This window comes from Canis lupus, chromosome 29 (assembly GCF_011100685.1).
Source record: "Canis lupus familiaris isolate Mischka breed German Shepherd chromosome 29, alternate assembly UU_Cfam_GSD_1.0, whole genome shotgun sequence".
Taxonomy (NCBI): domain Eukaryota; kingdom Metazoa; phylum Chordata; class Mammalia; order Carnivora; family Canidae; genus Canis; species Canis lupus.
This window is the reverse complement of record NC_049250.1, coordinates 13,458,203-13,483,911: the sequence shown is the minus strand read 5'-3', so window position 1 is coordinate 13,483,911 and position 25,709 is coordinate 13,458,203. Positions and strand designations below refer to the sequence as shown.

General features: G+C 36.0%; 1 protein-coding gene across 2 annotated transcripts in view; it reads right to left on the bottom strand.

Moving 5' to 3' along the window:
- Positions 1 to 25,709, bottom strand: part of NKAIN3 (sodium/potassium transporting ATPase interacting 3) — a 614,368-nt gene that overhangs the window by 130,883 nt on the left and 457,776 nt on the right. The window lies entirely within an intron of this gene.

Below are 25,709 nucleotides of genomic sequence, written 5' to 3'. Positions count from 1 at the left end.
GAAGTCAGACGCTTAAGCTACTGGGCCACCCAAGTGACTCTAATGTAATAATGTAATAATGTAAAAATGTAATAATGGTGTTCACTATTACACCAAAGCAGCAAGAGAAACAAGTGGTGTCTTGATGTGCAGTTTTGAGAAGGTATCATAACTTTTTCAAAAAAAGAAGATGACAGTATTTATTCATTGTTTTCCTCTTTGTTCTGGCTGCAAAGTTCATAATTAAGTATCAGCTTTGTCATTATAGATTTGTGACTTTTTAAAATAAGAAGATGGTAGTGTTTATTTATTGAGGTTTCCCTTTTGTTCTAGTTACAAAGAAAGTTTACAATTAAGCATCCCACTTATTGATTGTAGATTTTCTCAGCCAGTAGATTTTGATCTCTTTCTCTACTTTCCTCTCTTATTTTTGATTCTTTTCTTTGTTATAGCAATAGCTGTTTTGATCTTTTTATTTTGGGGCTTTGATTATTTGCTGCCTAAATCTTTTAGGGAGTAGACAGGATATGAAAAGATCTGCAAAACGATAAGTGATATATTTTTATTTTTCGTTATTTGACACATACAGCATACAGAACTGGAAATGGGATAGATTTATTACTTAAGTGATGCCATACCTTTTGAAGAAAGGATCAGTTTTTTTTTCCCAAGCTACAGTAGAAGAATAACGTTATGTAACACACAGATACAGAATCAACTCAAGGAAAGCGTGTTTCCCCCTACCCCCACCCGCGTTCTTTCTTCTTTTATTCTTGTATTTAGTCTATTCAGAACGAATTGATCCTTATTCCCAACCATTCAAGGTTAAATCTGTTAATCCATAAATTCCGTATTGTTCTGTTTCAGATCAGAGTAGAGAGCAGCTGCGGGTTTGACAGCTCACCCACTGAAGCATATGCTCACAATTGCCCCCCCCAGGAGCGGGCCTCCAACAACTGCATCCACGGTGTTCACATGTGCCAAGCTCAGTCTAGCCTCGGACATATTAAGAAGTAACCAAATCATCAGGGTTTCATACTCCACTGGCACTGTGCAGGTTACAGACCTTTTTTCAAAGGGTAAAAGCTTATGCTGCTTTCTTTAGTTCAGCAATAAATATTTATAGGATTACCAGCCCATTGTAAGTGGGATAACCAAATGCATTCTAATGCAAAACTGCTGGCTGCTTATCTAGCTGTTTGACAGAATGCAATTACACAACCAATTCTCTTTTTTGGTGCCCTTCTGTTACTGTTCCCTGGATCACCGATGATAGACCCTCGGTAGATGTTTCTGTAATTTTTCCAAGCATTCTCTGTTAACAAGGTTAAATATGTCAGCTATCCCCATAAGTCCTGGGATAAACATTACTCTGCTAATATCCAGATATAAAAATGATTTTTTTACTAACAGAAAAATCTCGCTTAAAATCATTATGGCTACTTATGTCTTTGTTTTCAGTATGAGACAGTGCCTTTGATGATCTATGTACAATAATATTACATGTAATGCCTACTATTTATATGACACTTTTCTCATACGAGTTCTATATATCTTTTGACACTTGAGCTAATTTATTTTTATGAGCATGCTGGTGTTTGTGGCATCATTACCAGCTAAAATTTATTGAATGCATATTATGTGCCAAACACTGTGCATATTAGCTCCTCACATGTATAATCTCCAAGCCTTGCAATAATTCAATAAAAAAGACACCATTACTATCTTTACTTTATAGACGGAGGAGAAGAACTTCAATGTTTACCCAGAATATCGTAGTACTAGAATTTCAGTCCAAGTAGGTGTTTCTCCACCACAGATGAAAAGCTGATGTGATGAGGATTGAATTGATTCTCATAGGATCCAGAAGCCAAGACTATGTATCTGTAAATGAGTAATTCAATGTGCATTCTTCTATATGAGTATGTGCCTAGTAAAGCAGCACTTGGCCTCTCTCTTTGATTTTATTTGATACCCCTTGTCCTGGGAAGCAGGTGGCAATCTCCTGGGAGTATCAGGACAGGCCAGGGTTTTACTGCAAAATTCTAATTACATCCTAGCTGACGATCTCCCAAAAACAAAAATGGAGGGTACTTAAAAGTGGGATAAAAAACAATTTCAGTACCAAACTGTTAAATGTGATTGTTCTTCATTTATTCATTCAAAAAACATTTATTTATAATAATGAAGGTTTACTTATGATTTTCATGTCTAATGTAAGCAGTTCTGCAAAAGTACTTGACTCCATAGCATCTATCTCTATTCCCTGTGTATACATTTGAAGAGACTAAAGTTTCTCTAGTGATTTTGGGAGCATCTCAATTCAGCTGTTTTGTCTCTGGCAGGGGTGAGGGGGTGGGGCGCCTTGGAGTTGGGGTTGAGAGAGACAGCCTGCCTGCAAGAATACATTGTCTCCTCTCTACACTTATTTCAGGACTGGCTCCTGTTATCCACCCATGAGGCTGCCTAACTTGGGAGGTAGAGATTAGAAAGCTCATTTGGTTGCCTAGCAAAAAAAGCCATGCTTTGCAATTGGATTTATAAGGAATAAAGCTCGTACCCTGATTTTCATTTGTTTCCTAAACCTTTTTCCTGCTTAATTTAATTTTAATGTTGGTTTTTGTTTTTTCCTGCTTGATTTTAAATTCAAAAATAGATGTATTGTCTCTTAAAAGTGCTCTAAAAAGATGGTAATATCTCTATTCACTGCACTATTAATTATAGCAGAAAAAAAGCAAGAAAAGACTAGAATTTTAGATGTTAACTAACCTTGCATTTCTGGGATAACCCACCCTTCTTGGTTATAGTGTATGATACTTTTGTAAAATAAATGCCTTTAGTGAGATAGAATTCACATAGCATACAATTCACCCATTTAAAGTGTACAATTCAGTGAATTTTATTATATTCACATAGCTGTGCAACTGTGAGTATAATCTAATTTCAGGACATTCACATGATTCCTAAAAGAAACTCATACCCATTAATAGTCACCTCACATTCTTCCCCTTCTTCCTCCTCCACCAGCCTCAGGTGACCACTAATCTACTTTATGTCTCTATAGATTTGCCTATTATGGATATTTCTTGTAAATGGAATCATATAATAATGTGGTCTTTTGTGACTGGCTTCTATAACTTAGCATAATATTTTTTAGTTTAATCCATATTGTAGCATCTACCAGTACTTCATATTCTGGATAGATATTATGGTTGCTTCTATTTTTTTGGTTATTATAAATAAGACTGCTATGACCATTTGTGTGGATGAATGTTTTCATTTTTCTTGTGTATATACCTAGGAGGGAAATTGTTGGTTAATATGGTAACTCTATATTTAATCTTATGAGGAACTATTAGACTATTTTCCAAAGCAGCTATACATTTTGCATCCCTACAGCAGTGTATGAGGGTTCCAATTTTTCTACATCTTCACTAATGTTTGTTATTGCCTATCTTTTTTATTATAACCATATTAGTAGGTGCAAAGTGATTATCTCATTGTGGTTTTCATTTAAAAATAATATATTTTTATATTTTCTAGATTCAGTATGCCAGTCTCTGATGAAAGGTTTATGTGTCTACATAAGATCTTACTTTGTAATTTTCTTGTGATGCTTCTGTGTGGTTTTGGTCTCTTAAGAGTAGACTAATATAAGGAGTTGAGAGGTGTTCCTCCCTGTTCTATTTTCTGAAAAAGTTTGTGAAAGATTGCTATTATATATTTTTGAAATATTTGACAGAATTCATCAATGAAGCTATCTGGGTTTCAAACCTCCTTTTTTGGGAAAAATGTTCTTTTTCTCATTTTTTTTAGAGGGATGAAGAGACAGAGGAAGTGGAGGGGCAAAGAGAGAGGAAGAGAGAGAATCTTAAGCAGGCTCCATGCCCCACAATGGAGGGGAGGGGCTCCATTTTATAACCCTGAGATCATGACCTGAGCTGAAATCAAGAGCTGGATGCTTAATCAAATGAGCCACCCAGATGCCTTTGGGCAATTTTTATTACTAATTCATCTTCTTTATTCCTTGTGGTTGGCCTATTCAGGTTTTATAAACTCTCCTTGAGTCAGTTTTGGTAATTGTCCATTTTATGTAAGTTATCTAAGTTGTTTCCATGAAGTTGTTCATGGTATTCTCTTACAATCCTTTTACTTTCTATTAGGTCAATAAGGATGTCCCTTTTTTCATTTCTCATTTTGGTCATTGATGCCTTCTTTTATTTTTTTCCTGGTCAATCTGGCTTAAAGTTCATCAGTTTTATAGATCCATGAAAGTGCCAACCTCTGGTTATTTTGATTTGCTTTATTATTTTTCTATTTTTATTTTATTATTTACACTTTGATTTTTGTCATTGCCTTGTTTTTGTTTGTTTGGGCTAGTTTGCTCTTCCTTTTCTATCCTAAGTTGATCATTAAGATTATTTGAAAATATTAATCATTTCTGATGTGCTCAGTTATAGATATAAATTTCTCTCTACTGTTGGCTGTGTTCCATAAATTTTATTGTGTTGTTTTTGTTTCCATTCAGTTCAATTTTCTTATGGCCAGAGAACATACTCTGAATACCTTCAATTCTTTTAAATTTATTGAGACTTGTTTTATGGCCTAGCATATGGTCTACCTTGAAGAATGTTCCATGTGCTGTTAAAAAGAATGTGTATTCTGTTGTTAAGTAAAGTGTTCTATAAATGTCGGTTAGGTCAAGTTGGTTGTTAGTGCTGTGCAGGTGTCCAGATCTTTGCTGATTTTCCATTTACTTAATGATTATTTCTGAGTAGGATATAGAAATATACAATTTGTAAATTTTCTATGTATCCTTTCAATTCTTTTGGTTTTTACATATGTCTTTGGGTTCTGTAGTTAGGTGTGTATATATTATCTTGATGTATGATTCTTTTATCATTATAAATCCTCTCATCTATAATTATATCTCTTTTCTTAAAGTCTGTTTTTTTCTGATATTAGTTATAATTCTATTACTATTTCCATCTGGATGGACTATCTTTTTCTATCTTATTACTTTCAACTAAGTCTTTTAATCTGAAATGTGTCCTTTGTACACAGCATACAGTTGAATGTTACTTTTTTTTTATTAAAGATTTTATTTATTTATTCATGACAGACACAGAGAAAGAGAGGCAGAGACACAAGCAGAGGGAGAAGCAGGCTCCATGCAGGGAACCTCATGTGGGACTCGATCCCCGGTCTCCAGGATCACGTCCTGGGCTGAAGGCGGTGCTAAACTGCTGAGCCACTGGGCTACCGCTGAATGTTACTCTTTTAATAAAAAATCTATCCTGACAATCTGTGCCTTTTCTCTGACACTCACATTTATTAAAATTATCCTCATGCTTGGATTTACATCTGTAATTTTTCCATTTCTTTTCTGTATGTTTCATGTATTTTTGTTTATTTCTTTCCTCCTTAGGACTTTCTTTTGTATTAAACAAATATTTTGTTTATTCTTATTGTATCATCTAAATTTCTCTATTGACTTTTTACTGTATTTTAAAAGTAATTTTGTTTTTATTTATTTATTTTTAGATTTTATCTATTTATTCATGAGAGGCAGAGAGAGAGAGAGAGAGAGAGAGAGAGAGAGAGAGAGAGGCAGAGACACAGGGAGAGGGAGAAGCAGACTCCATGCAGGGAGCCCAATGTGGGACTCGATCCCGGGTCTCCAGGATCACACCCCGGGCCGAAGGCGGCGCTAAACCGCTGTATCTGCGGGATGCCCTGTAATTTTGTTTTTAAAATAGCATTACAGGGATGCCTGGGTGGCTCTGTGGTTGAGCGTCTGCCTTTGGCTCAGGGTGTGATCTCGGGGTCCGGGATGGAGTCCTGCATCGGGCTTCCTGAAGGGAGCCTGCTTCTCCCTCTGCCTGTCTTCGCCTCTCTCTGTCTCTCATGAATAAATTAAAAAAAAAAAAAAAAAGCAGTACAATGTGCATCATTATTTACCATAGTCTAATTAATCTTCAGGATAATATTGGCTTAATTCTGGTAAACTATAGAAACTTTGCTCCAATATAGTTTTCCTTTTCCTATTTTCTGCTATTGTTATGTATTACATGTATATATTAGAAACCTAACAGTACAGTGCTATTATTGTTTTATAGACTCTTTCATTTTTTAAATATATTGTGAGAAGAAGAGAGGAAATACACTCTGGCCATTTTTTATACTTACCCAATTATATATCATTTCTGGTGCTCTTCATTTCTTCCTTTTAATTCGATTTACATTCTGGTGTTTTCTCTCAGCCTGAAATTTTTTCTTTAGTATTTCTTTTAAAACAAGTCTATTACCAACAAATTTTGTCAGTCTTTGTTTATCTGGGAATATATTTTCACTTTTATTTTGTTGAAAATAGAATTTTTGGTTGACCATTTTTTATTTTTGGCACTTTAAATTCATCATTTCATTGTCTTCTGGTCTTCACCGCTTCTCTAACAGTCAGCTGTTAATTTTTATAATCATTTCTTTGTATGTGATGAGTTGTTTTTCTTTTACTACTTTCCAGACTTTGTCTTTGATTATTAACAGTTTGGCTATGATGCATCTAGGTGTGGATCTCCGTATGTTTATTGTTTATCCTACTTCAGGATTCATTCAACTTCTTGGATCTGTATTTATTTTTTCATTAAATTTGAAAAGCTATGTGTTATTATTTCTTCAGAAAAAATTGTTCTTGTCACTCTTTCTCTCATCTATCTTTCTAGGATCCCAATTATGTTTATATTATGTTGTCTCCAGATCTCAGAGGTTAATTCTCCTCATCAACTTTTCCCCCTCTGTTCATTAGATCAGATGATTTCTATTTCTCTTTCTTCAAGTTTAATGATTCTTTCTTCTACTGTTGGAATTGAACCTATTTAGTGAATTTTTAATTTCAGCTACTGTAACTTTTGATTATTAATATCCATTTGTTTCTTTTCATAATTTCTATTTCTTTGTTGAGACTTCCTATTGTTGATTTATTGCCATAATATTTTCATTCTATAATTTCAACACGATTTCCTTTAATTTTGAACATTTTTATAATTAGCGCTTTGAAATATTTGTCTGCTAATGTAATATATGAGCCCACTTACAGACATTTCTATTGACTCTTCTCCCCATGAGGCTTGGGACACACTTTCCTGTTTCTTTCCATGTCTCATTCTTGTTGTTGTTGAAAATCAGACATTTTAGATAATACATTATAGCAAATCTAGATTCTACATTTTATCCCTTGTCGGTTGTTAGTTTATTTTGTTTTATTTTAAACTAACTTGTCTGGGTCTAATCTTGTTGGTATGTAACTTGGTATGTGATTGCTAAAGTCTTCTCTGCTTAGTTAAAAAAAAAAAAAAGCCTATTATATATTTTTTATCCAGGGATCCTAGAGCTCATTACTATGTTTGCAAAGCCTAGTAGTTGATCAATGATTGAGAAGAGGTTTGCTTCAACACCTAATACTAGCAAATCTTCTACCCTCTGCTGATGCATCTATGTGTGGGTTACAGAGTACACTAAACATTTAGGCAATTTTCAGATCTGCCCTGGATTTTATCTACTTCCATGCCCTTTAGGTCTTTCTTTGATATGTGTGCAATCACTCAGTCAGCCAGTGATGTTTGGAGACCTTTGTGCCTGCTTGACTCTATCCTGCACACATACAGCCTCCCACTTTTATATAACATAAAACAATCAACGGGGTGACATCTCATTACTTTGCCATATAATGTAAGGTATCATGAGATGTACATATCATCTCGCCATATTCTGTTGGTTAGAAACAAGTCCCAGGCACTGCCCACACTCGGGGAAAGGCAATCATATAAGGGCATAAATACTAAAAGGAGAAAGTAATTGAGGGTCACCTTAGGATCCATCTATCGCATAAAGTCATTGGGGACATCAGAGATTATCTATTCTGTGGTGGGAGGCTGGAAAAGTACAAATTTAGGAATATTTTCAGAGGATGACTGAATCTCTAAACTGCTTAGAAGAATCATCTTAACTCAACATATTAGGCTATGGACAATGAGATTTTAGAAATTTTGGATTTGATGGCATAGAGAAGGTTCATTGCACTGGGAGAAAAGAGAAACTACATAATATTAAAGAAGACTATCTTTTAAGTGAGAAGAAGCAGTACAATGGGTTATTGAAGGAAAAATGAGATAAGATCAAAGCTCTGGCTTTTTAAGATTATCTTTCTAAAATCTTAGGACTGAGACTGTTTTGATCAACTCTTTTAGAAAAATTAACTTGTCAATTTGTTGGTGAATTTTTTTTTCATATTGAATTAACTGAATTGAATGAATTGAATCAACTGAATGCTTTGGACATTATGTAGACAGAATTTTTATCTGGATGTTGATATGGACTGAAACAGGACAAATATGGATGTTGAAAGGGCACTGAAATGCGTTAGCACCAATTGATATATTGAATTAGATTCATTGCCCCTCAATTTATTACTTCCTAAGTTACTTGTCTGGATAATCAGGGTATATTATTGTGTCTACAAAACCTGGATGCTTTAATTAGTGCCTGGCATGAGCTTGTCTTGCTTAACTTCTCCTTTAGGAAATTTATTTGCAATAAAAAGCTTTCCCTAGACAAGAAAAAAATTCCATCTGATCACTAGATTAAAATGTGGATTTAGAGGATAGTGATGAAATCTACATTGAAATTATATGAAATGAAGTTTTGGGCAGATAAGTTTTTGTTTTCAAGAATGTCAGTATTCTGAAATGTAAGGAATACTAATTAAAAGGACTTATCATGGATGCCCACAACTTTGCAATGATTATGTTAGAACCACAGATGATAAGTATTTTAAACTATGACCCTAACTTGAAAGATGTGAATTTTTTTTTAAGATTATTTATTTATTCATGAGAGACACACAGAGAGAGGCAGAGATATAAGCAGAGGGAGAAGCAGGCTCCCTGCAAGGGGCCCAATGCAGACTCGATCCCAGATCCCAGGATCACTCCCAGAGCTGAAGGCAGATGCTCAACCACTGAGCCACCAAGTGTCCCGAAAGATGTGAATTCTATTTGATCATAAAAGCAAGCATCAAGAACCTGAAACTTGACATCTTCATTACATACTTAAGTAGCAATTTGCAACGTTCTACTTATTTTATTTTTGAATTTAAAAAGGACATTACATTTCTGTGTACTTCTTTAAGGATACTAATGACAAAGAAGCTATTTCATCCAGAGTTACAACCAGTCTGCCTTCATAAAGCCCGGGTTGGAGCAGGTTATACCGGAATAGACTCTTGTTTGCCAAAAATGGACTCAGAACTGCCATTTCCTTTTGACAACTGTCCTCTTCTCAGCTTGAAGTCCATGTCCATTTCTCAAGATTAAACTCAGGGCATAAGAAAACATCCCTGCTGGATGACTTTAACTTCTCTCCAGGTCACACCTTATGGGGGTAGAGAGAGCTTTCTAAGTTCCAAACAGAAATCTATACCTTGCCTATAGCTTTACAAGAAGGGCATGGAGCCAGGTTTTGCATTCAACATAAAAAGATTATAGCTAATAAATCTGCAACAGTTGCTAATGCAAATACTGGATCCTGTCAGCAAAGCACCAGTCAAAATGTCTGTGATGTCCAATGAGATAAGATAGTGAAAGATATGCTGTATGGTAATCTTCCAGTAACAAACCAGAAAAGCTGGATATGAATGAGGAGGAAATACTCTGTCCTACTCAGGAGGCAAAACTAATGCCAATAGTTGGAAGTTTCAGGGTGATGGATCTTGGATCTACAGACAATAATTTTTAACACTTAGAACAGCCTAATAATGGATGGGGCAGCCTAGAGGGGTAATGAGCTGCATGTTCAAGGAAAGTCTGCATTACAATTTGTTAGGGAAGACACAGATCAGCATTGTCCAATAGGAATATAGTGTGAGCTGCATATATGATGTTAAATTGTCTAGTGACCACTTCAAAAAAAAAGAAGATAAATTAATTTTAATTATATATTCTGTTTAACCTAATATATCCTAAATACTTTTTATTTCAACATATAATCAATATAGAAAAATGATCAATGGGATATCTTCACATTTATTATGTACTAGGTGTTCAAAATTCAGTGTGTGTATTACATTTACAGCACATCTCAGTTTGGACATACCGCATTTCATCTGCCTCATGACATTTGCCTGCCACATTGCATAGCACAACTGTAGACCATGAGGAAGACTGGCTTATATGGCTTCAAAGATCCCTTTCAATCAATAATTCTGAACTTTTAAGTAACTATGCAGTAAACAGAAGTTAAGACACTGTTCAGGCATTCAAAAATATTATGGAAAAGTGGTATAGGCAGGAGAAATTCTTCTGAAATTAAGCAGAAAAGAGAATTTATTGTAATTGAAAAGTCCATGCGTAAGACTTGTATTGACTTGTAATTGAAAAGTCCATGCGTAAGACTAGTTTGGGTAGGACTCAATTCAGAACTACTATGCCTGTATTCCTCTGTGTCTGTATGTCCTTTCTTTTTTTACAGATCTGTTTTTCTCTCAGATAGGCCTTGTCTACACAATGGCTGTTTCCATCTACAAATCCAAGCCCTCCCAATTCAGCAACCTTGGAAGGAAAAATTTATATTTCCTAAAAGGTGAGAATTGTACAGCTGAGGGATGCCTGGGTGGCTCGGGAGTTGAGCATCTGCCTTTGGCTCAGGGCGTGATCCTGGAGTCCCGGGATTGGGTCCCATATCAGGCTTCCTGCATGGAGCCTGCTTCTCCCTCTGTCTATGTCTCTGCCTCTCAATCTCTCTCATAAATAAATAAAATGTTTATTTTTTAAAGAGCTAAATTTAAAAAATGGAAAGGCATTATTAAAAAAAAAGAATAGTACAGATGAATCTTAGAAATAAGCTTATAGGACTATTTATGAACCAGTCACTGGGTCCAGGGGAAGGAATATGCTGACTGAAAAATCTTAGGATTCATGTTTTACCCTGGAGCTAGAGGGTAGTGGAGTCAGTCTTGCCCTAACCAGAGCCCACCTTTAACATGCAGAGGGAGAATGGATGTGTGTCTAACTACAAGGCAATTGAAGTCCTGTCATCAAAAGTTAGGGATATGGAAGATGACAGGCAAAGGCAATAGATGTCTGCTGTTCCTTACTGTAGTGTGTACTATTATCCTCTTCTCCCTACTCTGTTAACCCACCTGTGAGTTACCCTGAAATGTCAGTGGACAGTTCTGCACACTGACTTCCATGATTCTTGGCTTGAGAGATTTCTCTGGCCCCAAAACATCCTGCTCACATCTTGGGCAGGGCATCCCGGAATGCCAGGGATTTAATATTCTTAAGGAAGCACTCAAGTTGAGAGGATGGGGACATACACATGGAACTAAGGGATGATCCCCAGGATCTTGAACTCTGAGCTCACAGTAATAACTTGTTCAACAACCCATTCTTCACTAGCTTTTCTCATTCCTTTTTTCCTGTGTTCCTTCGGATCACCTCCTAAGGCAACTATCTGCACTGAAGGCCTTGTTTCACCATCTGGTTCAGGGTAACCAGAACATCTCCCATCTCTGAATTTCAAAGAGGATTTGAAATGTCTGTTTTATCTAATTGGAAGCCAATTCTGAAGGCAATCTCTGTTGGAAGATCAAAAACCAGAGGCTTTAAACAATGTGTGTTTTTGAGCCAGACTACCTGGTTTCAATCTCAGTTCTACTATGTGTTATCTGGGTGACCTTGGGCAAGGTGTATAGCATTTTCTGCCTTACTTTCCTTATTTGAAAAATGGGGATAATAGAATTGCTAAGAAGATTAAATGACTTAATATTTATACAGTGTGTAGAACAAAGCCTATACCTAATAATTATTACATATTTATTCCTTCACTCTTTTCCTCTGTACTATTCTTTCTAATCACCAACAATTATGAGTGTTAGGCTGTGTCAACATGTCTTATATCTGTAGTACCGAGATAGAGAATCTACCTACTTTAGTGCTAGGCCAAAAGTAAATTGTCGATTAGTATCTGTTGCTGATAATTACAAATGAAACAAACAATGAAGATTCAAGTCACTTGCAAAGTAGTGCTGAAGAGTTTAGAAATAAGTATTTTGGTCTGACTCAGTTGTCTTAGTCCATTCAAGCTGCTATAATAAAATACCACAGATGGAGTAACTGATAAGCAACAAAAATTTGATTTCTTACAATTTTAGAGACTGGAAAGTCCCAGATCAAGGTACCAGTGTGGTTGGGTGAGGGTCCTCTTCCTGGTTCATTGACCACACCTTCTCACTATGTCCTCACATGTTGGAAGGGGTAAGGATCTTTCTGGAGCCCCTTTCATACCACACTAATCCCATTTATGAGGGCTCCACTTATACTGCTTAAGCACCTCCCATAAGGCCTCACCTCCTGATACCATTATCTTAGCAGGTTAGGATTTCAGCATAAAAATTTGGGGCGGAGGGCACAAATATTCAGACCATAGCATTAGTAAAATTCTAACTGCTTTTCCAAGTATATTCTAAAAATAAGATCTGGGACGCCTGGGTGGCTCAGCGGTTGGGTGCCTGCCTTCGGCTCAGGTCGTGATCCTGGGATCTGGGATGTAGTCCCACATGGGGCTTGCGAGGAGCCTGCTTCTCCCTCTACCTATGTCTCTGCTTCTCTCTCTCAGTCTGTGTGTCTCATGAATAAATAAATAAATCTTTTAAAAAATAAATAAAAATAAAATCTATTATAATTTGAACATAAACACTAATTTCATAGAAACAAATCCCATGCTGAAATAAAATATAAAATACTGGCTTAATATAAGAGATGAAAAAGTTTCACTTAATGGAAATTATATACATATAGCTATATATTGACAATTAACTTCTTGTCATATAAAAGTCGTTGAATTTTTATTAAGTCCTTTTTTACAGTGTAGCTCCTATACAAATATAAGTTGACTCAATGGCCAGGAAAGAAAATTCAGATTGAATATATCATGTCTCCTCCAAGAAAGAAAGAGTCAAATGAGAACACATGTCTGGATTAGAAGCAGGTGAATTTTGCTTAAGCACGGTCTTTCCATCAGTCTGAAAGTTACAGAGGCTGAAGAAGTATTAACAGGTTGAGAAGGTGTTCTAGGTTAAGAAACTGAAAACTCTTTACAAATTGAATCTTCACTGATTTTCCTCTTTGTTTTTCATGCAGACCCAGAACCCAGCATGATTTAATATTCATAAAGGTCTTCCAAAGCCCCACCTGAAAGCATTACTTGGTAGTTTTGGTTTTGTTCTGATGATTTACTCCACTAACAAGAATAATTGGATATTAATAATAACTGGAATAGAATTTGTTTCCTCTGTCCAGTACATGTAGGACACAAAAATCTCACAATTTAAAGATTTGGACTTACACAAAATTGTGAAATAAATGGACAAGATTTGCAAATTGATATTTTAGAACTTTAATATCTTTCCAAAGCATATGAAAAGATGTATTTAGATCTATATTACCTTTTGTTTTATGTATTAATGAAATATCCTCAATAAGCATAATAGTTTTGGGATACATAAGAACAAAGTTTGATGTCTCCTCCCCAATCACTGACCACAGGATCTTGGACAAGATATTTATTTCATGTCACAGTTTCTTCATATATAACTAGAGATAATACAGCCTACCTTTCATTATTCCTGAGAAGATTATGCAAGATTATGCAAGGTAACACTTCAAAAGGAGATGCCAAGGCACATAGTATATACCCAGTAATGATACCTGTGATTCTTTTTATTATTAACATTGTCTTTAGAATCCTTTTACAGGTGATCCCTGGGGTAGCTCAGGGGTTTAGTGCCTGCCTTTGGCCCAGGGTGTGATCCTGGAGACCCGGGATTGAGTCCCACATCAGGCTCCCTGCATGGAGCCTGCTTCTCCCTTCTGCCTGTGTCTCTGCCTCTCTCTCTCTCTCTCTGTCTCTCATGAATAAATAAAGAAAAAATCTTTAAAAAAAACCTTTTATAGCTAAACATTATAACACAGTTTTCTATTTATTTGGATTAGTTTTGCTTATTATTAAAAACTTTGTGTATCTTAAAGATTTTAATTGTTCATGTTTCATTGTCCACAGGACTTCCTGATTATCTTTGCTACTAAGTAGTAATTATGCACTGCAAATATTTGCTCAAATTTTATATAAATCAATTTTAAATGAAAGAGCTATTTACATTGATTAATTTAAATAAAGAGTATCACCTTCATAGCTCTTTTGCTATCAGCTTAGTCAAATGTGAATGGCCATTATCGCGCTAGTTACTTTAAACCATTATAAAGTGATAATTCTGAACCATTAGAATGGCAAGATTTTTCAGTCTGAGGAGGCATATCTTCTACTTTTAGATGGCTGACTGTGTTTTAAGTTTCATGATAAATCTGGGAATATTCTTTTAATTATTAAACTTAAAAAATAATCTGTGTTTGATTGCTTTTGTTTTACATGTCAAGCAGAGATAAAAGCTACCAGTAAAATAAGATTCCCAGACTCGTCTCAGTAACTAGCAGCATTATCTAGTGCTCAAATCCAAACCCTAAGTTCCATCCTTATTTCTTCCTTTTCCTCACATGCCACTTGCTCTCATCCTGCAAGGACTCCTGTCTAGGCATATCTACTTCCATGGCCACAACTCAAGTCCAAGTCACCATCCTTTCTCAGGTGGTCTATTGGAATAGCCATCAAATTGGCTTATTTTCTTTCATCCTTGTTCTCCAATCCATTCTTCAAACAGCTCCAGAGTTGCTTTCCTAAACATAGATCATATCACTCTCTTGGTTGAAACATAATAGTATCTTGCCAGTGTCTTATAATCCAACTCAAATTCTGTACCATGGCTTCTCTAACTCCTACCTACTTCTCTCATTTCATCTTTCACTACTCACTCACTTGTTCTCTAGGCTCTGGCTGTGCAGATCTTTCTGTTTCCTCTGGAATATTCCTAGCTCTACTCTAATTGACTTCATTTGTATGTCAGCTCAATGCTTCTTCCTAAGAGACATCTTCTCCGGCTACTCTGCTAAGTATTGACTAAACCGATTTGATCATTTATAATCATTAAGTCTTTTTTGGGTAGGTATTTAGAGGAAGTCAAGGAACAAAGTTTTTTTTTTTTTTTTTTTTCTCCCACAATCTTGCTACCAGAAAGCAAGCAGGTCTGGTATAAACTTTGCCACACACGAGACAGTATTTATTAGCAAATAACACAAAACCAGTCATAAAACCTGTCCTGCAAGTTCAGTGAAGTCCCAGCACTCTATCCTTTTGGGCATTCTAAAAGCTGATATTTTGCTTGCCTGCCAATCTTCCCTAATAGACTGAATGATACCTTGGGAAGGACTATGTCAAGTTCTACTTTGGTTTATCCCCATCCTTTCCTCCCCAAAGCTCCTAGCATGGTGCTTTGTATAGAAGAGGGGGCTTACTGAATATATTTTTTCTGAATGAATGATGTACAGCTTGTTTTCATTTAGAAAGAACACAAAAAATGACAAAAGATGTTCTTTAGGGAATTTGTACAAAATTTGGTCTTCTAAAAGGAGAGTGTAAATGTTTTTGCATTAATTCTTATCATTATGAAAGCTACTTTTTCTTTTTAACGAATAATTAATTCTACCTAAGGCTAAAGATGAAATGTCTGCCAACAGCTGAATGACATTAAATTACCCTAAGTAAAGCATCAATAAAATTAGCTTTCTTGCTTCTAACATCTCCATAAGCCCAAGTCACAATGTTTACTTTGATTAATTATTAAACATATCTCAGATTTCCTATATAATGATTTTTGTGCTAGATATGATTTCTAATTAAGCTTTACATTTCTCTGATGAAATTGTATTTAAGTCTACCAAATGTTATAACTCACTTTTGCATTTAATAATCAATGTCTAGCAGATTATTTGAAACCAGTAGGGCAGTAATAATTTATGAAAACTGCAAACATGCCTGGGATAATCATGAATGCTCGGGCCTTATGAGACTTAGTTCTGTTGTTTGGAAATGGTATGGAATTTGTGGTTTGAGACATAAAGGTCTGTGATAACTGGTTAACATACAGAATAAAATCCAATCATACACATACTATTAGGGAGAATGCTATGGTATAAGAAAAATATGAACTTTAAATGTGTACATGCTTTAGGTTGTTAAAACCCCAGATGCTGAGTACAAGTGACAGATATTAATACTGGATTTATGTAAGACGAAGCATCTATGAGCTGAAAATTGCTATCTGTAATCTAAAGGTTTCCAAAACATGGATATATACGTAGACAAAATATATGGTAGATTGTGCCAAATTTCACTTAAGTTTTTATCAGTGAACAGGAATTGCATTTCCTTTTTTTTATTTATTTAGGCTTTGCATTTCTGAAAATTCTGTTAAATACTGTACAAGTGTTAGACAAAAATATTAAAAGTGAATACAGGAAAGAGTATTATTCAGCCATAAAAAGGAATACAGTTCTTCTACAAGATGCATGAGGAAATCTTGCAAACATTCAGAGTGAAAGAAGCCAGACACAAACAGCCACATATTACATGATTTCATTTATATGGAATGACCGGAACAGCCAAGTCCATAAAAACAGAAAGTAGTGTAGTTGATGCTTAGGATTGGGGGAGAAAGAAAGGATAGATGGTAATAGCTAAAGGGTCAAGGTTTCTTTTCAAGGTGATGAATACATTCTGAAATTGACTATGCTGATGGCTGCCGTATCTGTGAACTGAAAACTACTAAACTGTATGATTGAAATGGATGTATTGTAGGCATGTGAATTATATTCCAGTAAAGGCTTTAAAACATGTATGCACATTTCAAAGACAGAGAACATACACTGCAAAGGCATGAATAACAAGAAAGACATTACTTACAATTCTAGTTCACAAGACAATCACTTTCAAACCCAAGCGACTTTACTGACCAGACATATTCCTGGTTCCTGAACACAAATGTCTCTACCAAAACCTTTTTAGTGTTGTCAACATGGCAATGGCAATTCTTCCCCCACAACCATGAACACTTCCCAGTATTCTGATGGTCCGATAAGTCCGATAAATGGTTCCCTTATGGGCCTCTGAATGAACTGTTGACTCAGTTTTCTGAGGATGAAACTGAATACAGAGATCAAAGATGGTGTATAGGGAGTAACTAAAGTAAATACTAATACTTCTAGGTAACACTTAAAAATGGCTCACATTTTGGCACAGACAGAAACCATCTATTTCATGTAAAAATGGATTTAATGGGAAAGAGTGATTCTACGAAGAGTTTAGGTGGTAGGTTGATTATGATTTATTTCCTCTTAGTAGTGCCTAGAAAGGCCCAGCAAGCAAAGCAATGAAAAAAGGAATGTGATATACTTAGCATTTCATGCGTTGAAATCTTCCTTTTTTTTTTTTAAACAACAAAAAGGTAGTTAGACAGTTTCAGGGCACCTAGGTGGCTCAGTCAGTTAATTATCTGACTCTTGGTTTTGGCTCAGGTCATGATCTCAGGGTCCTGGGATTGAGCCCTGTGTCAGCCTTTGGACTCAGTGGGGAGTCTGCTTGAGATTCTCTCCTTCTCCCTCCTCATCTGTACCTCCCCTCATGCTTCCTCTGTCTCAAGTAAACAAATAAATAAATAAAATCTTAAAAACAGATATTTTCAAGGGTGAAAGGAACATTTTGAACTATTCACTTCATAAATCTTTTAGCTATTGGATAATTATTAATTGCTCTCTTTTATTTTAAAATACTGGAGTTGTCAGTAAACCCATCAACACAAGAGGAGATTCACAGCCCCACAACTCGGAGGGAGTTTACCACTGACCTCGGCAAAGGGCTGTCAGGAAATTAGACGCTCTCTTTCCAATGTCATAAGGAAGCACAACAAAGTAGTTAAGACCACGGACTCTGGATTCCATCTGCCTGGGTTTGAGGTCAGCTTCGCTCATTACAAGCCGTGTGACCTTGGGAAAATTGCTGAATTTCTCCATACATCTCAGTTTCCACACTGGAGAAATGAATAAAATAATACTTTCTTCTTGGGCCATTTTAAAGATTAAATGAGTTCATATTTGCAAAGCACTCAGAGAAGCTTCAAAAATATTGGGAGCAGGTTAAATAAATATAAAAGCTAATATACAAAAACAAAACAACAACAACAACAAAAACCCTTCTTTTTGCTGTATTCACATTTTTGGAGGAATATAATTCATAGTAAGTGGAACTTATTTCAAAGCTTATCTTTTGACTTTCATTCTTACACTGTGTGAGCATATGTTAGCGAATTAGCAATAGTATTATCTGCTCCTGTCATGGGGCCGTTTACTCTAAGCAGATGGAACAGATACCCATGCAGCCTTCTGAGGATACAGATTCTGCAGGATACCTTGTGGTCTAATGTTACTTTTCGCTCTATAGAGTTTTAATTTATCTTTAAGCTGAATGTGTCTGATATAAAGGGCAGAGAACAGTGATGAACGCTGACGTGTAAACAGAATGGGGATGTTAGAAAAGCCATTCTCAGAGTGCTCTGGGCCCCAGATCTGACCACGGGGACAGCCTCCAAAGATGTTAAAGAATGAAACACTGTCACCTATCAGATATGAAGGAGAATATGTTGACAGCAAGGATTCAAGACAATATGTGTGTAAAACTATCTCCGGGGAGATAGGTGAGTTTTCAATATCTCTTCCAGGTCTACAGATTAGAATTCGTCTAGTAGTTTTAAAAAATAAGGTCCTTAAAATATTTATCTAATTGTCTATCTAGATGTTGTTTAATGGTTAACATGAGTATATGGATCTGTTTGCCAGCAAATAACTAATGCCAAAAATTGAAAAAGAGCCTTAAGTTACATATTTATTATTACTGACCTCAGAACAGAGCGGTCCACTAAAATGGAATAACTTGTAATAACATAGATTTAAAAGTGTCTCTAAATGATCACGTAAATATTATGAGATTTAGGAATGTTTAATGATCTAAGAAAAACAACCATAATATCTCTTCCACTCTCCTATACAAATTATGTGACAATTAAACAGTATGTTAAACATGTGATACAATATTTAAAAACATTTTGGGAGAAAACACATAATTCCACACCTATCTTTTGCATCTTACTTCTTTTCCTTGACTGCTTATTTAAATCAGAAATCCTTTCCATGTTTTAGTATAAAATTTTATATTAAATTATCATAGTTATTGCTATCTATCCAGTGATCATGTTGATGTACTGTAAATTGTTATACTGTCTTGAACAGGATATGTTTAGACATACCTAGGTTCACTATTATAAATAACAGTGAAAAGAACATCATGCAGGTAGCTCTTTGTTTCCGTTGAATTCTTTTCTTGGGAGAAATTCCACTGAGTGAGCTTACAGGGACAAAAGGTACAGACATTTTAATGGGCCTCACAATAAAGAATGCCTTTACCAATAAGTTAATAAAAATTTACTTCAATACTATGTATTATTGTTTTTAAAGCTGTTAAATTAGTGTAAATTTAATTTGTACATATCAAACTACTATTGAAAATAATCATATTTTACACCTTTGTTTACAATTTGAATCTTCTCTTATGTAATTACATTTGTTCATATCCTTCATTGCCTGAATGATTAAATTTCATTGTTTTTATTATTCATTTAAATATCATGTGTTTTTTTTTTTTAAGATTTTATTTATTTACTCATGAGAGACACAGAGAGAGGGGCAGAGACACAGGCAGAGGGAGAAGCAGGCTCTATGCAGGAAGCCCGATGTGGGACTTGATCCCAAAGTCTGGGATCACGCCCTGAGCCGAAAGCAGACGCTCAACCGCTGAGCCACCCAGGCAATCCTAAATATATGTTATTGATAATGATCCTTAGTTCATTATATGTGATAGAAATATGACTTTTCATTATTTGTTTCATTTTAGTTTTCAAGATTTCATGGTCAGATGTTTGGTAATTAGGTGAGTAAAACATAACATTGTAGAATGAGATTAATTGGTTATAGAGATTCTTTCAATCAGAAATATTTTATCCATATTCTTTAGTGGAAAAAGGAAACACTGCATTCTGGGTTGTAGTATTTAATTTCATATATATGTTTCTTGTTTAAATCTGTGGTGTTAAATTTCCAGAATGGAAATCTGATTTTGAAAATATGTACAGTATAGTGCTTGGAATTTAACTGGACATAATTTTACATTTTCACCAGAAACTGTTTTGATGTTCTCCTTAACGGGAGCAAAGTAACTAGACTAGTGGAGGCCTGCTCAAATACAAAACACACAGATTTGGAAGAACAAATTCACAGGGAGAGTTATGGTCTTGGAGCAGACTGACTTTCCTTTTCTGTGCACCTGGGTATTCTCTCACCAATCCAAACAAATAGCATCTGAATCAGAAATAATTTGGAAGCATGTTGTTTGGATAGGTTTTCTTTACCAAATGGTATGAAACAAAATTAAGACGTAGCCTCAGTAAATTATATTCAATGTTTATACATTATGCACTGTGTTTTATAAAACTAAAATCTAGAAAATTTATATAATTTACTCAACAACTCTGAATGAGTGGCCACTCTGAGTTAGGTATAGCTGTAGACATTAGGGATACAGGGTAAATAAGGAGTCAAAGCCACAGCATTTGGGAGCTTGCTACTGGCCTTTAACTTACTACTTCAATCATGGTTTCACTATGATAAATAATTCTGAAATTTTTCACGAAAATAGGAATTTATTCGGTCAGCCAAATGCTCTCAAGCAGCATGGGTAGGGAAGGACTTTAGGAAACCAGAATGAGGAAAATAAATACATGTTAAATAAATGTTCACTCCTCAGAATAAAAATTTATGATTGAGTGTCCTATGAAGATCATAGAAATGACATTTTTCATGCAGGAAATGGGTGTCAGGTGTGGGATTAAAGACCTAGGAGTTCAGTAGATACAGTCTATCAGGATGGAGCCTTTGGCTTTTGAACAAGGACCAGCTTGCATAGGAAAGGGAAAGGTATGGAGCAATTGTAGTAGGAACTCAGTAATAGCAATACAAAGCTAATATTTACTGAGTGCCTCTGTGTTATGCACTGTGCTGAACATTTTGCATACATGCCCTTCGTTCCCCAGATGAAGTTCAAGTTCATCCTGCCTCTTGCATTTTGTCAGTGCACATTCCTGCCATTTTTGGTCAAGTGGATTCTTCCTTTTGTATTTACCACGTGAGACTTTGAATCTCTTGTTTCTTGGCCATTTGTTCATTCACCAAGTATTCACGTGCCATCACTCAGCTACTCACTGGTACTACAGAAATGAACAAGTGGAAAAGGGCACAATTCTAGTCTTCAAGGGGCTTTCATTCTGGTAGACAGACCAGAGACTCAGTGATTATAAAACTTCTCTCATGATAGGCCATCTACTACACTTGGAGGTGAGTGAGCAGGGCAGGTTTGGGAAATGTTCTTACTGGTGCATGCACACAATTATTTAGTTTAACGCTATGCATAATAGTTAATAACATATAACTATGATAATTGGTATTCTATTATTCATTATATATTATGTTAGCTATGTGATATTATGTTCTATACATCCAACATCATTATATTCAGATGAGGTTAACAATTTAAATTTTCATCAATGGGGGGGGGCATTAAATAAATAACGAACCACTGATGTTCTGATACAGAAATAGCTCCAAAATATATGATAAGTAGAAAAAAGGAAGACATCAGAAGAGTACATGTCATATGCTGTCTTTTGTGGGGGGCAAGGAAGATAATCACATTTTCTTGAATTTCACATAGACACTTTGGAATCATGTGCATAGCATTAAAAAACAAACAAAATGAAAGTGGTTGCCCATTGGGGAGCAGAGATGAGGAAACCAGGCAAAGGGGTGCACAAAAATAAGAGGGAGTACTTTCACTATATACATTTTTATGTTTTTGGACTGAGTGAATGTATTATCTATTTAAAAAATTAACATGTCCTGAAACTTTGGGGGAAAGGGTATCTACTAGTGGACTGTGGCCAGGTGGCTGGAGACCTGAGAGGGAGGAAGGTGGGTGGAGAGGCATTCCAAGCACAGTGTTGCATGCTGGGAGACCTGCCATGCTTGCAAACCTATCATGTTCTGTGAAGATGGCAGGTGGGCTACTTTAGGGGAGTGTTGGGAGATGAGCATGGGAATCCTACAGGGGGGCAGGTCCTGAAGTTCTCATGTAACAAGATATTAATTCAGATTTCATCTTGAAGGTAATGGGAATCTTTGGCTGGTGATCAGAAGAAAAGTGAGTGATCAGATTGGCACTTTGTAATCATTCCCGCCCCCAAGGGAAGCAAGTATCCGTGTGATGGATGAGGCAGAACTGGGGCCAGGAAGACTATTTAGGAAGTTACTGGCCATCCTTCCAGTAGAAATGATGAGCATATGAACCAAAGTCTGTGCTCACAGAGAGGAGGGACTAACAGCTTGAACCATAGCTAGCACACTTGACTTGTCATCTCCTCCATGGATTTGATTTTGTTTCTTTCCTAATATTGTCCAGTTTTCTTTGGATTCTATGTTAAAATTTAACTTGGTGGGGTTAAAAATTTGCAGGAGCCCCAAAGCTACAAGCTTCAGTGAGATCTGGGTGATAGGAACCTCTTCTCTGACTTCCACTTTCTCTCTTCTGCTCATCCTGGGTGCCTGGGAGGGAAGCCCAAGGCAGGGTGCTGCTCTGCAGAGACAGCGGCATTGGCCCAGGGTGGAGGCCAGAGCTCCCGTGCTGGGGCCAGTTGAGCTGGGCACGTGGTCCCACAGGGGATGCCAGGCCATTGCCTTCTTTCCAAATTCTGCTATTTTTTGTTGGTTTGTTTTTGTCAAGCTTGTACATAGTCCCTGTAGATGGTTATGACTGGGATTTCATTTTTTTCAGTTCCAAGCTCTACTCTCAGGTGGGACAATTGTACAGGCAAGATTCGTCAGCAGAGCAGAGCTGTATCATGGGCATATCATTCAAATACTTCCCTCTCACTTGCCAGAGAGCTGCTGCCTTTGAACCCTGAGACAGCTCTCCATAATCCTGCCCACCTCCATTGGCCTCTTTCTAGATCTCTCTGTGCCTCTAATGCCATCTCAAAGCCCTTTATCTGTTTGCAAAGTTGGTGCCCATGCAGCATAGGCTGCAACCATCACCCCCCTTTTCAGGAATAAGACAGACATCTCAGCACATGTTAGGCAACTGCTACAGCAAGTATTCCCATGTCATCACATTAAAAATTGCAATTCAAATAATTATAAACATATTTTTAAGAAATAAGTGGAAAATACAAAAAGCCCATGTAACCACGCAATAATAAATAATTTGACAATTGTGAAACAATTTCAGAGTATATTCTATTTTAATATAAAAAGATAAAATATTGGAAATCTTGTCTCACAGGTGTATTACCCAAGAAAAGTCAGAGATAAGCAACTAATTCTTTTATTGTTGGAAGGCTGACTGGTACAGTCAGGTCTATATATGCAGGTGGACAGTTTTGAATGTTCCCTAAACAAATATGTTAAGGAATTAATGTATAACTGAGGAGTACTTTGAGGTGGCAAAATATATTTTATTTTATTTAGTATTTCTCCTTAGTGTGTGTTTTTATGTGCCAGTTCAGTCTCTTATCAAATAAATACTGTAACTTTGCCATTCATTTGATATGGCAAAATGACTTTCTGATTCCACACTATTCTGTTGCATTCCAAAAAAATTTAAACATTATGCTATCATTCCACAAAGTGGTTAGCAATTTACTATGAATAATTTTTTAAAAGGAGGGAGATCTGTCCAGATATGAAAGATTCTAGAAAAATGCTTCAGAATCAAAAAAGAATAAAAACCTTTAGAATCTAATATATAATAAAAGAGTACTCATTTACCTTAAAAATAGTGTGAAAATTTTTAAGAAAAAATTTGTCTCCATATTTTTTTAAAACAATGGCTTAAACATATATATTTACCACTGTTTCATATGCAACCACTGGGAAATTAAAGAATGACCAGAAAATAGGAAAAGATGATAAGCATCTATTGACAATTGGCAATATATGAAAACCATGAATAATCAGATTTCCTGTTACATCTCAGAAGGAAAATTCCTAAGTCTCATGGCCCAACTTCTTTCTTTTTTATTTAGTGCAGAATTTGTCTTTCATTGAACTAGAATCCTAAACAATCTTCTCTTTGATTTTTTATTCCAATCTTTATTCCTTCTAGAGAATTATATTTCAAATGCTCTAAAACACTTTTTAAAAACTTGAATATGAAGGTTAAAGAACAATATTCATACATTATACAAGTGAGGTAAGACTGCTACATGGGCAGCCCCAAATGAGCCATGGCTCCTGATATTGTCACTTTTCCATAACAACCCCCCTACATTCAACTTGGGCTTGGTCATATGGCTTGCTATAGTCAATGGAACAATAATAAGCATTACTCAAGTAGAAGCTGCATAAACACTTACATGTTGGTCTTCTCTTGGAACCTACCTGCCTTGTTATAAGAAAGCCTGTCAAGTTTCTGCAAAAAAAACAAGCCATATGGAGGAGAATGGTCCAATAGCTAGCACCAGACATATAAGTGAGGTCTTCTTAGAGATTCTAGTACCAGCAGAGCTCCTGGTTAAAAGGTACATATGAGTGACCTTGGACCATATCACGTGTAGCAGAAGAATACTCAGCTGAACCCTGCTCAAATTCCTGATCCATAGAACTCTAAGCAATACATTTATATTGTTCAAAGTAATTCCATTTTGGAGTGGTGTGTTATGCAGCAGTAGATAATCGATATAGTAAGTGCTAGCAAGGGTTTTTCAACCTTCTTTCTAGAAATAATTCCAAGGTACATTCTTAACTGACACACACTTCTTTTTTTTTTAAGATTTTATTTATTTATTCATGAGAGACAGAGAGAGAGAGAGAAAGGCAGAGACAGAGGCAGAGGGGGAAGCAGGCTCCATGCAGGTAGTCCGACGTGGAACTTGATCCCGGGTCTCCAGGATCATTCCCTGGACTGAAGGCAGCGCTAAACCACTGAGCCACCCAGGCTGCCCCTGACACACACCTCTTATATTTCTGTTGTCTATTTATTTACTATTGAGCCTGTATCTTTTTTTTTTCTGACTCGACCTCTAACCATTTGGACAAAGGACTGAGAGAGATGGTTGGTTTAAATGAAAAGTGTGATTAAAAATGGCTTTATTACATATTGATTCAAATAACATTCCAAGTCCTTGTTGGATCTTAAAGGAACATCATTCTTGATAATGGTATATATCCTAAGTTAATTCCACTTTACGCTGTAATCAAATTGTGGGTGGGACAATCTGGTAGAAAAAAAATGAACAGATTCCTAGCACATGAACCTTATGTGGTCCATTCAAGCCATTTCTTCTCTATGCTCCTTTATATGGAAGTGTGTCTTGACACCAGATTTTAGGCAACACAATGTGGAAAACTCTTTGGTGGGATTTGTCTTTTAAGGATTTATTATTTGAAATATGAGGCTTAGGAGATTGAACAGGCCATTGGGTGTGTTTGCATCCTTCTTTCTCTGGAATTAATGTGCATTAGTAAGAATGCTTTGGAAGTAGAAGCAGAAGTGTAAGTAGAAGAGCCCAAAGTAGAGAATGTACAAGGCTATTTCTGGGGGACAGCGATGCTATTTCATTGAATGGTGTG